Consider the following 12268-nt stretch of genomic DNA (forward strand, 5'->3'; position numbering starts at 1 on the left):
ATGGTTACCGGAGTCAGTGCAGATTGTGGTTTCTTTCACACTCTACGCTCAGCTGTGCTGCAGACACCCCACATGCCTGACGTAGTCTTCTTTATCCAGACACCAGTGAAGGAGAACAAACCTCCAACAACAAGCACCAGGAAAAACCAGGACTGGAGTCATACACACAAAGGAGCTGGATTGTGATTGATGACTGTTCTTAATGGCATGGTCAGCCAGAAAATGCATCAGCAAGCAAGATATTAGAGACAGTATCCCTGGAGTCATCTGCATCTCAGATCCATAGCTATTGTGTGGAATATTAATGCACTGCTCAGATGAACATACGCAGATCAAAAAAGGATCGGGAGGGGGAAAGAACTGTTTGTCAAGTGTATTTTGACAATTCAAAGCAGCAGAGCTAGCCTACGTTTCTGTGCTGTTAGACTGAACAAGGACATGTTTAAATGGCAGCTAATTAAAACATAATGTCTCCAAAATTCATGTTATGACGATAAATGAAAGACACACAAAATAATTTTTTATCAGGATAGCTTATCAACAGTTATGCCTCTCTCGCTCTGAAAGCATGACAGATCAATAAAAATTGAACACCACGTAGCTTTAGCCTGCTGCGCTGCGAGACACACTGTACATTAGCCTCTCAATAAGAGGTGCCTCATGGGAAAAATGCTGCTTGAAAATAAGCTCCATAACCAAGTGGCTTTGTAAGTGTTCCACACCTGTCATCGATGAAATCAATCCCAAACTCTCACAACCACAGCAGCAGGCATGCTATTTTCAACCCTGAATTAATCAAAGACAATTTTTCTAATCAACTATGGATGTACATGGGGAATAAGAAAACGGCAATGAATACTATTACTCCCAACAACAAAGCATTCATTCATTCTGGAGTACTATGATTGAAGCTCACTGGAGAGGGGAACACAAAATTTTCCAAAGTAGTTTGTGTTGGGTTTTTAAATAACCTTACACCAGGTCAATAAACAGAACCACTTGACTAAATTAGCATTAATATACTTTGTTTCTAACCACTTAGTTTCCCATTGTTTGAACCATTATATTTTAAAAGCAGGGTTTGAGAAGATATTCTTCAGCTCGACACTGCAACAGCCATATTGAGCTGTGCAGCTGTGTTTAGTACGCTGGGCGCTACAACAGCCATTGAAATCAATATTAATATATATATTAACCCTTTACCATAAATAAGTGATAACAAATCTTTAACTATTGAGTTTAATTGATTCTGCATTCCAAAGATCTGAATTCAAGTCACTTCTCACGAGCAAGACATAAAACAGTGACAACACACAAGCTATTGAAGGATAAAGGACCATTTACACCAGTGAAGATGATTTTAAAATCTCACCTATTGCATGGATAGGCCTGTATGATGTTGCAATTTATTCACATGGGAAATGGAGTATATATTTTTATTTAAACATGTTACATTATCACATGTTCCAATTAACAAACGTCACAGCTCCAGATAAACGGCCACATACCTGATCTAATCCCTGCATTTTATTAGACCCAACTAGTCTCAATCACCCCTGGTGCGTAAGATTTGTTTCAAGTGGGACATGTTTTTTCAATTATTTAATGCTCAGCAGACTGAATATCAACTATTTACTGGCATGCTCCATGTTTACGGGGGTTGGAAGAGAAGCAAGCATTTTCTATTTGGTTATGTTGAATTAAGAGTTATAAAATTCTGATCCAAGTGTAACAATCCTTCAGCAAATTAGCTAAGCATTTATCTATACTCCACTGTACTAAATTCATTTGTGCAAGAGTCCAAGACTGCCAAAATTCATCCACGTAGGTGAGGTATCATAGAAACATAGGAAATAGGTGCAGGAGTAGGCCATTCGGCCCTTCGAGCCTGCACCACCATTCAATATGATCATGGCTGACATCAGCCTCGGTTTAGTGGTAGCACTCTCGCCTTTGAATCAGTAGGTTGTGGGTTCAAGCCTCAGTCCGGAGACTTAAGCACAAATTCCAGACTCACACTTCTGCACAGTATTGAGAGAGCGCTGCATTGTCAGAGCCATTGTCTTTCAATTGAAACATCAAACCGAGACCCGTCTGCTCTCACAGGTGGATGTAAAAGATCCCATGGCAATAACTTGAAGTAGAGTGTTCTTCTGGTGTCCTGGCCAATATTCATCTTTCAACCAACTTCACTAAAAAAAGATTATCTGGTCATGAATCTCATTGCTGTTATGGGATCTTGGCTGCTGTGTTTCTCTGTATTACACAGTTCAAAATTGGCTGTAAAGCGCTTTAGTACATTCTGAGGTTGTGAAAAGCACTATCTAAATGCAAGTCCTTTCCTTTCCTTTATTGCAGATGTGTGTCAGCAGAGACCAATAACAGACAGTGTATTACTAAGTCATTTCAGGCTTTGCTAAAAGCACAATACAATTTTCTATTAAACAGCTGCAGTGTAGTGTTTCTGAGCTAGTTATTTAGTTATTTAATATGCATTATACAGTATCGACACATATCTGTGGCTACAGTGGAAGCACAAACACTGCTTTCAGTGATAAAGAATCCAGCTCTGGGTTTCACTGTAGCTTCCATTTATCACACAACCCTGTCATGTTGAGCACCATTAACAGATAATGAAAGGAGACAACGGGTGCAGTTACAAGCAAAGCACTCTGCATTCTACAGGCCTAAGCATGTAGCCAGGGGAGCTGACAGCCTCAGCTGAATATCGTAGACACTTAACAATCTCTGTAACTGAAACAATAAAACTTTACTTCTCCTGAAATCAAAACACCTTTTGTTTGAGCAGTAACAGTGGGCATTGTGCTATGGGATGGCCCCAGAGAATGAAAGATAAGCAAGAGTAGTAGAGCTAGTTTAGTCACCGATTAAATCAGACAGTTACGTTCTATTTTAACTCACAATCTAAAACCCGCTGAAGTCTGCTAGAATATACATTTAAAAAACACCGGAGATTCAAGGGAATCAATGAGCTTTGAAAGAACACAGGAAGACAGATGGCTCACTCAGTGGAGCATTGTAGGTAAATGAGAAGTGGGGACCACATGGATGACTGAGCTACATAACTCAGGAGTCTGGCTAGACACTGAAGAGATGGCCCCTGATGCCCTCAGATATCTTGTAACTTCATTTGATAAATTCAGCAAGGGTATACGTCCAAGATTCAAGAAAGACGAGGTAAAATGCACCAACCACCAGCTGTATCCAAACAGCATGAAAGCCAACATAGTCACTCAAGATTCCAGTTAATAAGATAATGTTTACAAATTACAGAAAAGATTAACAACCCTTCCCATTGTTTCCATGATTGATTTTCATGCTACTGAGCAACTCTGATTCAATGGCATTTTAAAATGAGGCAATACTCCCTTTTGTCAACCTACACCAGCAGGATTTTGAGTATTAAATTAAAACATACAAAGTCTTTCATATATTTAAGCCTTCCACAATTTTACATTTTTAATCTCATGAAAACATACCAAATACCTACAGAACTCAATTAGCATCCTACAAAGCATGCAATAAACTACTTGAATGTGAAAACAATTAAAAGTATTGTTATACTAATGTGATTTTTGATAGTCTTGATCAACAGCATAGGTAAGCTGCCAAAATGCAACAATGCCTCAGTTACATCGTTTCAAGGAAAGAACAGCTTAAGTTTCTTGAAACTGAGACACAGTGAGTCTATCAGTCTCGTCGCTTGACCCTTTTAAAAAAAAAACAAAAGCAAATCTGGCTTTTGTTTGTTTTATATACAATCACAACTTTAAAGAAAATAGTAAAATAGATTAAAACATTGAGTTATTTAATAGAAAGTAGTTCATAGTTTTAGAATCATTAAATGAACTCTGACCAGCACAAGAAAGCCAAAGGAAGTGTGACTGCCAAATATTTCCTTTAGACTTTCTATCAATTCAAGCTGATTTTCCCTCTTCCTCAAAAAGGGCTTAGAATTTCGAGCGAGACAAAGCGCTACATTTGATCATTATGCAATTAAACCATTATACAAGTCTGACCTTCTGTCGGACTCAGAACAGCGATCGTTGTTATCTACCATCAGGACTTCAGAAAATCAGCGTACGTTTGCCATAAAAAAAAATCCAAATGAAAAATAATTTGTTAACGTAGTTCAAATGTAGTGCATCGAAAGGCACTTTTATACAGCAGGCTTGCAGCCACCAGCAGACACTCAAGCCTTCCTCTCCATACTTCCTGCACTCCACAGTATAAATTCCCCCGTGCTCATGGAACCAACAGTATCACAGACCCACAAGCAATCTGTCTACAATGTGCCATTAGATTTCATGAAAGTAAATTTGTGGATCTGGTCTCGCAGATATCTACTGACTCAGCAACTGAGTATCTGTATTCCATAGCGAAACCCAGCATCACCAACACAAGAACCTTTCAAGGGTTGGTTAATTAGCACCAATTTCAAAAGCAGAAATTAAGAAAATAAATTTACTAACCCTAATTATAAATACCAATGCAGTCCATTGAAAGATACATCTTGCATTTATATTGCCCCATTTACATCGCAAAATGCATCACAGCCAGTGAGTTACTTTTGAACTATAGTCACTCATGTATAAAGTGCAGTCCCAGAAACAGCAATGTCATGTAAACTGATACTTTGGGGCAGTATTGAGGGAGTGCTGCATTGTTGGAGGTGCCATGTTTTGGTTGAGATGTTAAACGAGACCCCATCGAGATAAATGACCAAATAATAGCTTGGCGCTATTAGTTGTGGGATAAATGTTGTCCAGCACACCAGAATTCCGCTGCTCTTCTCCAAATGTTGAATAATTTATTTTATTTGTTCTTAGAATGTGGGCAAACGTGGCAACGTCGCATTTATTGCCCTGAGGTGGTGGTAGTGGCCATTCTTGAACCGCTGCAATCCCGGTGGTAATGGCAAGGTAGAGAATTCCAGGACACTGACCTGCCGACAATTTAGGTACAGTGACTGACTGTGTGTGACTTGGAGGGAAACTTGGCCATGATGATGTTCCAACGACATTGCTGATCTTGTATTTCTTACTGGTAGAGGTCACTGGCGAGGGAGGTGCTGTTGAATTACACTTGAGTTGACGCAGTGCACCCTGTCGATAGACCACAATGCAATGGTGGTGCAGCAAGTGAACATTAAATCCAGTGCCTAGAGTGCCAATCAAGCCAACTACTCTGCCTTGCATAACACTGGGCTTCTGTTGTTGCAGCCACACCCATCCAGGCACACGGTAAGTATTCCACCATTGTACCGACTTGAGCCTTGTAGATAATGGTGATGTTTTAAGGGGTCTGGTGATGAATGAGCCATTCGTCGCAGAGTACCAGTGTTGGCATGTTAATCTTTTGGTCAGTGATGACCACCCCCTGAATAGATGGATGGGGTCTCGGTTTAACATCTCAATCAAAAAATGGCACACCTGATAGTGCAGCACTCCCTCAATACTGCCCTGAAGTATCAGTTTACATTACATGCTCGAGTCTCTGGAGTGGGGCTTGAATCCATGAATTTCTGCCTTGGAGGCAAGAGAGCAACTGGTGAGATAAGGCTGACACTTTAGGTAGATATAGTAGCAATGGAGCTAGCTGACAACACCACATATATTCATCAGGTTGTATAGTTTACCCATACATCATTACATTTCACCGAAGCCAGCATCATGGATTGATGGGCAACCAATACTGATAAAATGCAGTATGCAATTCTGCACCGAATAGGACAGTTGAAACAAATCAAACAATGCTGAGCCAACTCATTCACTTAAAACAATGGATATAGTATACTGCACAGATAGATTACAATACCTGCAATGTTAGGCCTGATGCAAATTATTAGTCAGGGTAGCTATGCAGCAGTCCACATTGCATTAAATAAAGTATGATGAAATTTATAAAACTATGTTTATGTACTGCATGTTTCAGTGGATACTTACTATTACAGAACAGAGGTGAATGATTTAGTTATAAAACTGGAGGAAACAGTGTCGATGTAGGGCTTGGCTCATGACAACAGCTACACTAGTTTAGCCTTGGATTCCAACCTGCTACAAATAAAGGATTGAAACAACTTGGCTCAAGTGTTCTGCCCTTTAGCATTTATGTTCTCTGTGCACTGTTGGGAGGAGGAAGCTCTCTATATTTTACAGAGATAGAAATTATACTCTACAGGCTGAATGTAGATTAATATTTTATTAAAATAAATAAAACAATGCTACAGCACTCCCTAATATAAAACTAAATGCAACCTTTGGCGCCTACTGGAGGCGTAGAAATGCTGCCTCCAGTCTCGGAAACAACTAAACTAATTTAGATCATATCCTTTTGGGATTTATAATGAAGCAGCAACAAATTTTGTTTTCTATGTATTATAATTTGCTGTGTGAAAATCCAAGATCGTATTTACAGAATTAAAAGAAAATCAATAAGGTATGTTTAATAACAAAATCTGCTGATAAAAATATCCAGTTACTTCTATTTCACTGCCTCATTACCTATCAATTAAACACAGCTAAAATTAAACCCTTGCATACTCCCATCTGTGAACACAATCTAAATTCAAGTCACCTAAGAAAACACTGAACAGAAGAATAATGCTGGTGTCAAGTAAAAAGGGTAAAGTAATTACCATTATCAAAAACCACATTCGTGATTCAACTTACAAATAGAAAAACAAGAGCAAAACATGATGGATTTTTTAAAAATTAAAAGATAAAAATGCGTGCAAGGAGAATGCTTACATAGTAAAATTATTGAAGAAAATCTATTTATACAACTGCAAGAAAAACAATCATAATGTGTGCTCATTTTTAGACTTCAGTAAGAAGGAACTTAAAATTAGATACATTTCATGCAGACAACCATCTTAATAAGGATTGTGAATCTTTGGAATTCTCTACCCCAAAGGGCAGTGGATGCTGAATCGTTGAGCATATTCAAGGCTGAGATATAGATTTTTGGACTCTAGGGGAATCAAGGGATATGGGGATCGGGCGGGATAGTGGCATTGAGGTCGAAGATTAGCCTTGATCCTATTGAATGGCGGAACAGGCTCGAGGAAGCGTATGGCCTACTCCTGTTCCTAATTCTTATGTTCTTACGTTCTTAATCCCAACACTTCAAAAAAACATAAAGATGGCTTCCTTAATGGTTCAGTAGATAAATACACCTTCTGTTACAATACTAAAGCATGCAGACCAGGAAACTCTCAGGTTCGATTCCCTGGCCTGTACAGAGGTAGCTGGTTTTACCCAGAAGCATTGGCGGCGTGCCACTATATATATCCTCTGTGACCCCAGACTAAGGTGATGGTGGTGTGAAGTGAGCAACAGCCAGGACTCTCATGATCGCAATCCACAAACTTGCTACAATGACCGCATGTGGATCTCAAGAGAAGGCAGTACTGGGTTTGACGGTGATGCTGCTCATAGATGAGCAGCCTGTTGGCATACTCAGTCTCTGGCCTCAACGTGCTTGGACAAGGTACCAAAGAGCTGCTGGCTCTTGTGGAACTGTACCTCAGTTCTTCACAAAAAGGGAAATGGGAGAGAAAATTAAAAATAATTAGAAAAAAAAAGAGACAATGCGAACATAAACCCATCTTTACGTCCCTCAATGGTTCAGCTAACTAGCTACGGTTATAAGTAGTTGAGCCACACGTAATCGACTGGTCTCTGGTTCCCACCTCATTCTGTGCTATAATTGTGGTTATTAATCAGATTGACTCAACAGTCAGGGGGAAATCAGATAGGGTTCCTGCTCCTGATCACTGATCACTATCCAGTGACCCCTGCTGAAAGTGCGTGTTTGGTTGTAAGAGTGTCAGGTGGGTTTCGCTGTTGTCATCCAGTGGCAGGCTAGCCTGCCAAAAAATGCTATGGTAAAAAATGTATATGATTAAAAAGTGAAGAACAGCCACTAGGGGTGGCATACTAGAGAATTACTGACACCTATGGAACGTTATCCCAGGAAGGAGTTGCGGGTAGACGGAAGGGTAAACAATTGGGTGAAAAATTGGAAAAAGAAGTTATGTTAAACGATCATTTTTAACTGGTCATTTATGATGGGTATTTAGTGTTGATTGAAACTGTAATACAAGGATTGGGACAAAACACCTGCCCTCTGTAACTCTTAAAACACAATGTCAACAAGATAATTCTGTTGAAGAGCTGCTGTGTGTATTTAGTTTTACACATGTTCACTGCACTGTTCAGGTTTTTAAAATGCTGATTCAAATCTGAACTTGAATTAATTTTTACACACAATTTTTTTTTGAAAGAATGTAAACGAAACACTGACTTATTTTACTCAAAACTAGACAGAAGGCCGTCTGTTACAAGAAAGGCTACACCAGATTGTGTACGTGTACATAATAGGGTTTGCTTCTCGAGCTTAAAATGCACTAAAAATAAAAATGCTTCAACTGCCTCTTAGTTTTCAACTGAATTGTCTGAAAACTGCTGGCAGGATTATAAACACAAAATAAATGGTTATTAAATCTGAAAAGTTGACAGTGAGTTCAGCTGTAATACACAGTAATTTTGCAGATCCTGTAGTTATGCTTGCAGGGGCAGCCGTTCTCTTTTCACTTAATTTAATTACAGGCATAATCAGCAGGAGTTTATTGTAAATAACTGTCTCAAATAGGTGAAATGCAACAAGAAACACACGTATAAAAAGCAAGCAATTTATTGTTTCTCTGAAGACGACTCTTCACACATCTCAATTCTAACTGCAAGAGCAAATAAATCTTATTAAGGGATAGCGGGGGGTATAAAAACCTCAGAGATCATGCTCTCAGAACTATTTATTGTACATTTAAAAACGATTAGCGGAGAGAGAAAAAAACAGAACGTTTCCATCGCCCATCATTAATGCTTTAAGTCGAGGCGGAATAGTTACTTGCTCACTTTGACAATATATAGATTACAGAGAAATGGTATAGAAACAGGTGTTTAGGGTGTGTTTGGTCTGTCACACCCTAGAGATCACGCTACCCTACATACACATTTCTGTGTCACACTTGCTCTTGATTAGCGCGGATTTCAGATTCGTAAAGGAGCAACCATCACAAATAGAGGATTTCAACACAAGAAAAGCAAAAATAAAAACAAAATAGGAAATGCTAAGAATACGGGGGGGCATCAACACCAAGTAGTGTACCAGGTCCACCAATAAGAGACACGATCGGGCAAAGCTTTTGACCACCATGTTCGTTTTCTCAGTAACCAAAATATATTGTACTAAAAATGAGATTTCGAACATTAAAAAAATTACATATTTCACAATACAGGGTATCATTAAACTTACCTGTAGAACTGTATTTCATGCTTTTGAATCTCTTCCTGTTTGCCTGGAGGCCTCCATCTCAGAAAATCATGGGGCTATAGTTTGTAGCTGAATTATGTTAGTGGACTTTCTGGCCCATTTTTTAATCCTTGTAACAGTAAGCTACCAAGCACGCTCAGTCACTGATCCACACCCGCACCACTGTGGCTTATTTTATTTAGGGGTATTTTTCAAGTTTCTTATTTTCAGCTTACAGGCACATTTTTGTTTTCTTTCTTTTTCTCTGTCGACGTGGTAAGAAATAGTCATCCAAATGCCTAATCAGGCATGAGCAAGCTTTGACGCCAAGGTTCTAAACCTATTTCATTGAGGGCCAATTTCCTCTTTATTTTTTATCGCTCCTGGGAGAATTCTCTTAAGGTATGTTGCACAGTTTTACTCTGGCTTTCTGTCTTTTATATTAAACAGACTTTAGGGTCTTTTTTAAAAAAGGCGAGGAGGACGCTTATAAACTTGTTTCCAAACTCTCAGTTGAGCTGTGCACCCCTCTCCGATTTCCATATCCTGCCCCCACCCCCACCACCCCTTCCCTCCAACAGCACAGACTCACTCACCATGAGTAATAGCACAGGGGATCTGCTGGTATAAAAGAAAAGCGTTGATCAAAACAACAAGTTAACACATTAATGTAAGTTTTATTCTTTTGATTTACTGGTTTTCTAATAGGTGAATAATTGGACTCGAGGGGAAATCAAGGGATATGGGGATCAGCCGGGAAAGTGGAGTTGAGGTCGAAGAGCAGCCATGTTCTTACTGAATGGCGGAGCGGGCTCAAGGGGCAGTGAGACCTACTCCTGCTCCTAATTCTTATGTTCTAACACTTGCAAAATACTATTATATCATTGTGATTCTCATCAAGATAGTTTATAAAAATAGGAACCAGTATTTCAGATTCAGGGATTTACCATTTATTATTCTTTTCACAGAACCATAAGCTATAGTATGAAGATGTCCATTAGTAAACTGGTGTGCTGTACCACTTGGTACAATGTACCTCCCATATGTGCTTTTTCAACAGATTAGTTTCAACCTCATGAAAATTCTTACTGCCTCACAAAAATAGTTTTTCACTATCCCCAGCATCAAAAGAAACAAGAAATAAACACTGAACAGAGGTCACTTCCACGATTCTCCAACGAGTACAGAACTGAAATCCTTAGAGGGCATCCAGAGATAGTTATCATAAATTCACACAGCAACATTTAACAGAATTATTTCAGTCAACTTACTAATAATGTACAGATAAATAGAATGTTATGAAGATTTTTCAATCCCTGTTTAAAAATATAATTTGATGGAGCTACTCCCAACCAACCACAAACGATGAATGGATGGATTGCATTTTATCTCAAGTATTCAGCATTTATTCGTTGTTTTTCAATAACACTTCATGCCATCATAGCTTCAGGTCACAAGTTAACCAGTATATTGGTCAGTACATTTAAATATTAATACCTGACTTTTAGGAGTCTAATTTTGTTTTCGTAAAATTAAACTATTAAAATAAATTTGATGAGATAAAAAGAAAAGGCTGGAAAGCAAATACAAGCATGAAATGGTGGAAATACCAAGCAAGTCACGCAGCATCAGTGAGAGAAGGCAGGTTGGCATTACTCAAACATCAAAGTATCCTTCAACTTCTCGAGACAGTTTTTCTGCAGACCAATGCTTATCGAGTGCAACGTGGAACCAACAGATTCTGCTAGCTCCTGAGTTATTCTCTGCCTATTGCCTTTCAAATGCTGGTTAACTTTTACCAGCGGTTCAAGGCGGCTCACCACCACCTTCTCGAGGGCAATAAATGTTAGCCTTGCCAGCGATGCCCACATCCCATGAATGAATGAATTAAAAAAAATGTTAGGGGAGAGTCAAAGGCAAGCTGGGCTCTCTGTTGGTGGGCTCGTCACGATGCAGTGTGAAGGGAGTTGGTTGATCTGACCCAATCAAGCTATATGGCTGGTTTTATATTGAAGCACAACAGAAACTTTGCATCTGATGCAAAACTGGCAGTATAACTGGTCCAATAGATTTAATCCTTGCTCTGTGACAAGTTAGCTGATACTAATGGAGCATAAAGAGGGATAGTAAGCAAAGCACAAAGGTGGTGCAAATTTTAACATATTCGATTTAAGAACAAAATAACCTGAGTTATCAGATGCTGACTTGTCCACTGTGCATTTTGAATATTTTGTCTTTTAAAAGCAAATCATTATAATTTTGGAAAAGATTTCCATCCTTTTACTCCAGGTTCCTCGAACCAATTACAGACTGAGCCTCCCAATTAAAACTGAAATGCTACATTTCAATTCAACACTCAGGGCTAGAATTTCCTATCAGCCCGCCAGCGCCTGAATGCCACCCAGACCGCTAAGATTGGGAAGGTTATCGTCGGCGTAAACTTCAACCCAAATTTTTTTTAATCCGCCGAGCGAAAAACATGGTCGTTGCACCCCCATTCTGGGTGAAAAAGTGCAATTTAGGGTCACAATTGGGCGATTCCTAAAGAAAATGGGCAATAAATTTTTAAAAATCAATAAAAATTTACCCTGAGGTTGCGGGTTGGGCCTAGCAGCAGAAAAATAAAAATATTTTTACAAAAAACATCACATTAAAAAGAAAATCAATAAAATATCCTCAACCCTTTTAAAATTAAATAACCACAACAGATTTTTAAAATAATTAGTAAAAAAAACCAATTACGAACCTTTTTCTTGCAGAGGTACTCACTTACCGCCCAGCTCTGCTGATCCTCGTAGGCGTTTCTTTTCATACTCACCTACGGGTCACCGCTCAGCCAAATATCATGCCAGGGCGATCTCAGTACGGTGCACGCAGTCCGCTCCCCAGCGGTACCTCGAAACCGCCGGCGTAACTCAGGTAGGGAATTTTC

At 39.1% G+C, this 12268-nt stretch overlaps 1 protein-coding gene across 10 annotated transcripts in view; it reads right to left on the reverse strand.

The window, feature by feature from the left end:
- rerea (arginine-glutamic acid dipeptide (RE) repeats a) overlaps positions 1-12268 on the reverse strand; it is a 564590-nt gene that overhangs the window by 489492 nt on the left and 62830 nt on the right. Inside the window, exon 1 of one of the 10 annotated variants that reach the window (XM_070860495.1) lies at positions 9-26. The exons of the other annotated variants lie outside the window; for them this stretch is intronic. The gene's annotated coding sequence lies outside the window, so the exon portion shown is untranslated. Of the gene's footprint in view, positions 1-8; positions 27-12268 lie in introns of those variants that run through there. 10 annotated transcript variants of the gene reach the window in all.

Source organism: Pristiophorus japonicus, chromosome 18, assembly GCF_044704955.1.
Source record: "Pristiophorus japonicus isolate sPriJap1 chromosome 18, sPriJap1.hap1, whole genome shotgun sequence".
Classification (NCBI taxonomy): Eukaryota; Metazoa; Chordata; class Chondrichthyes; family Pristiophoridae; genus Pristiophorus; species Pristiophorus japonicus.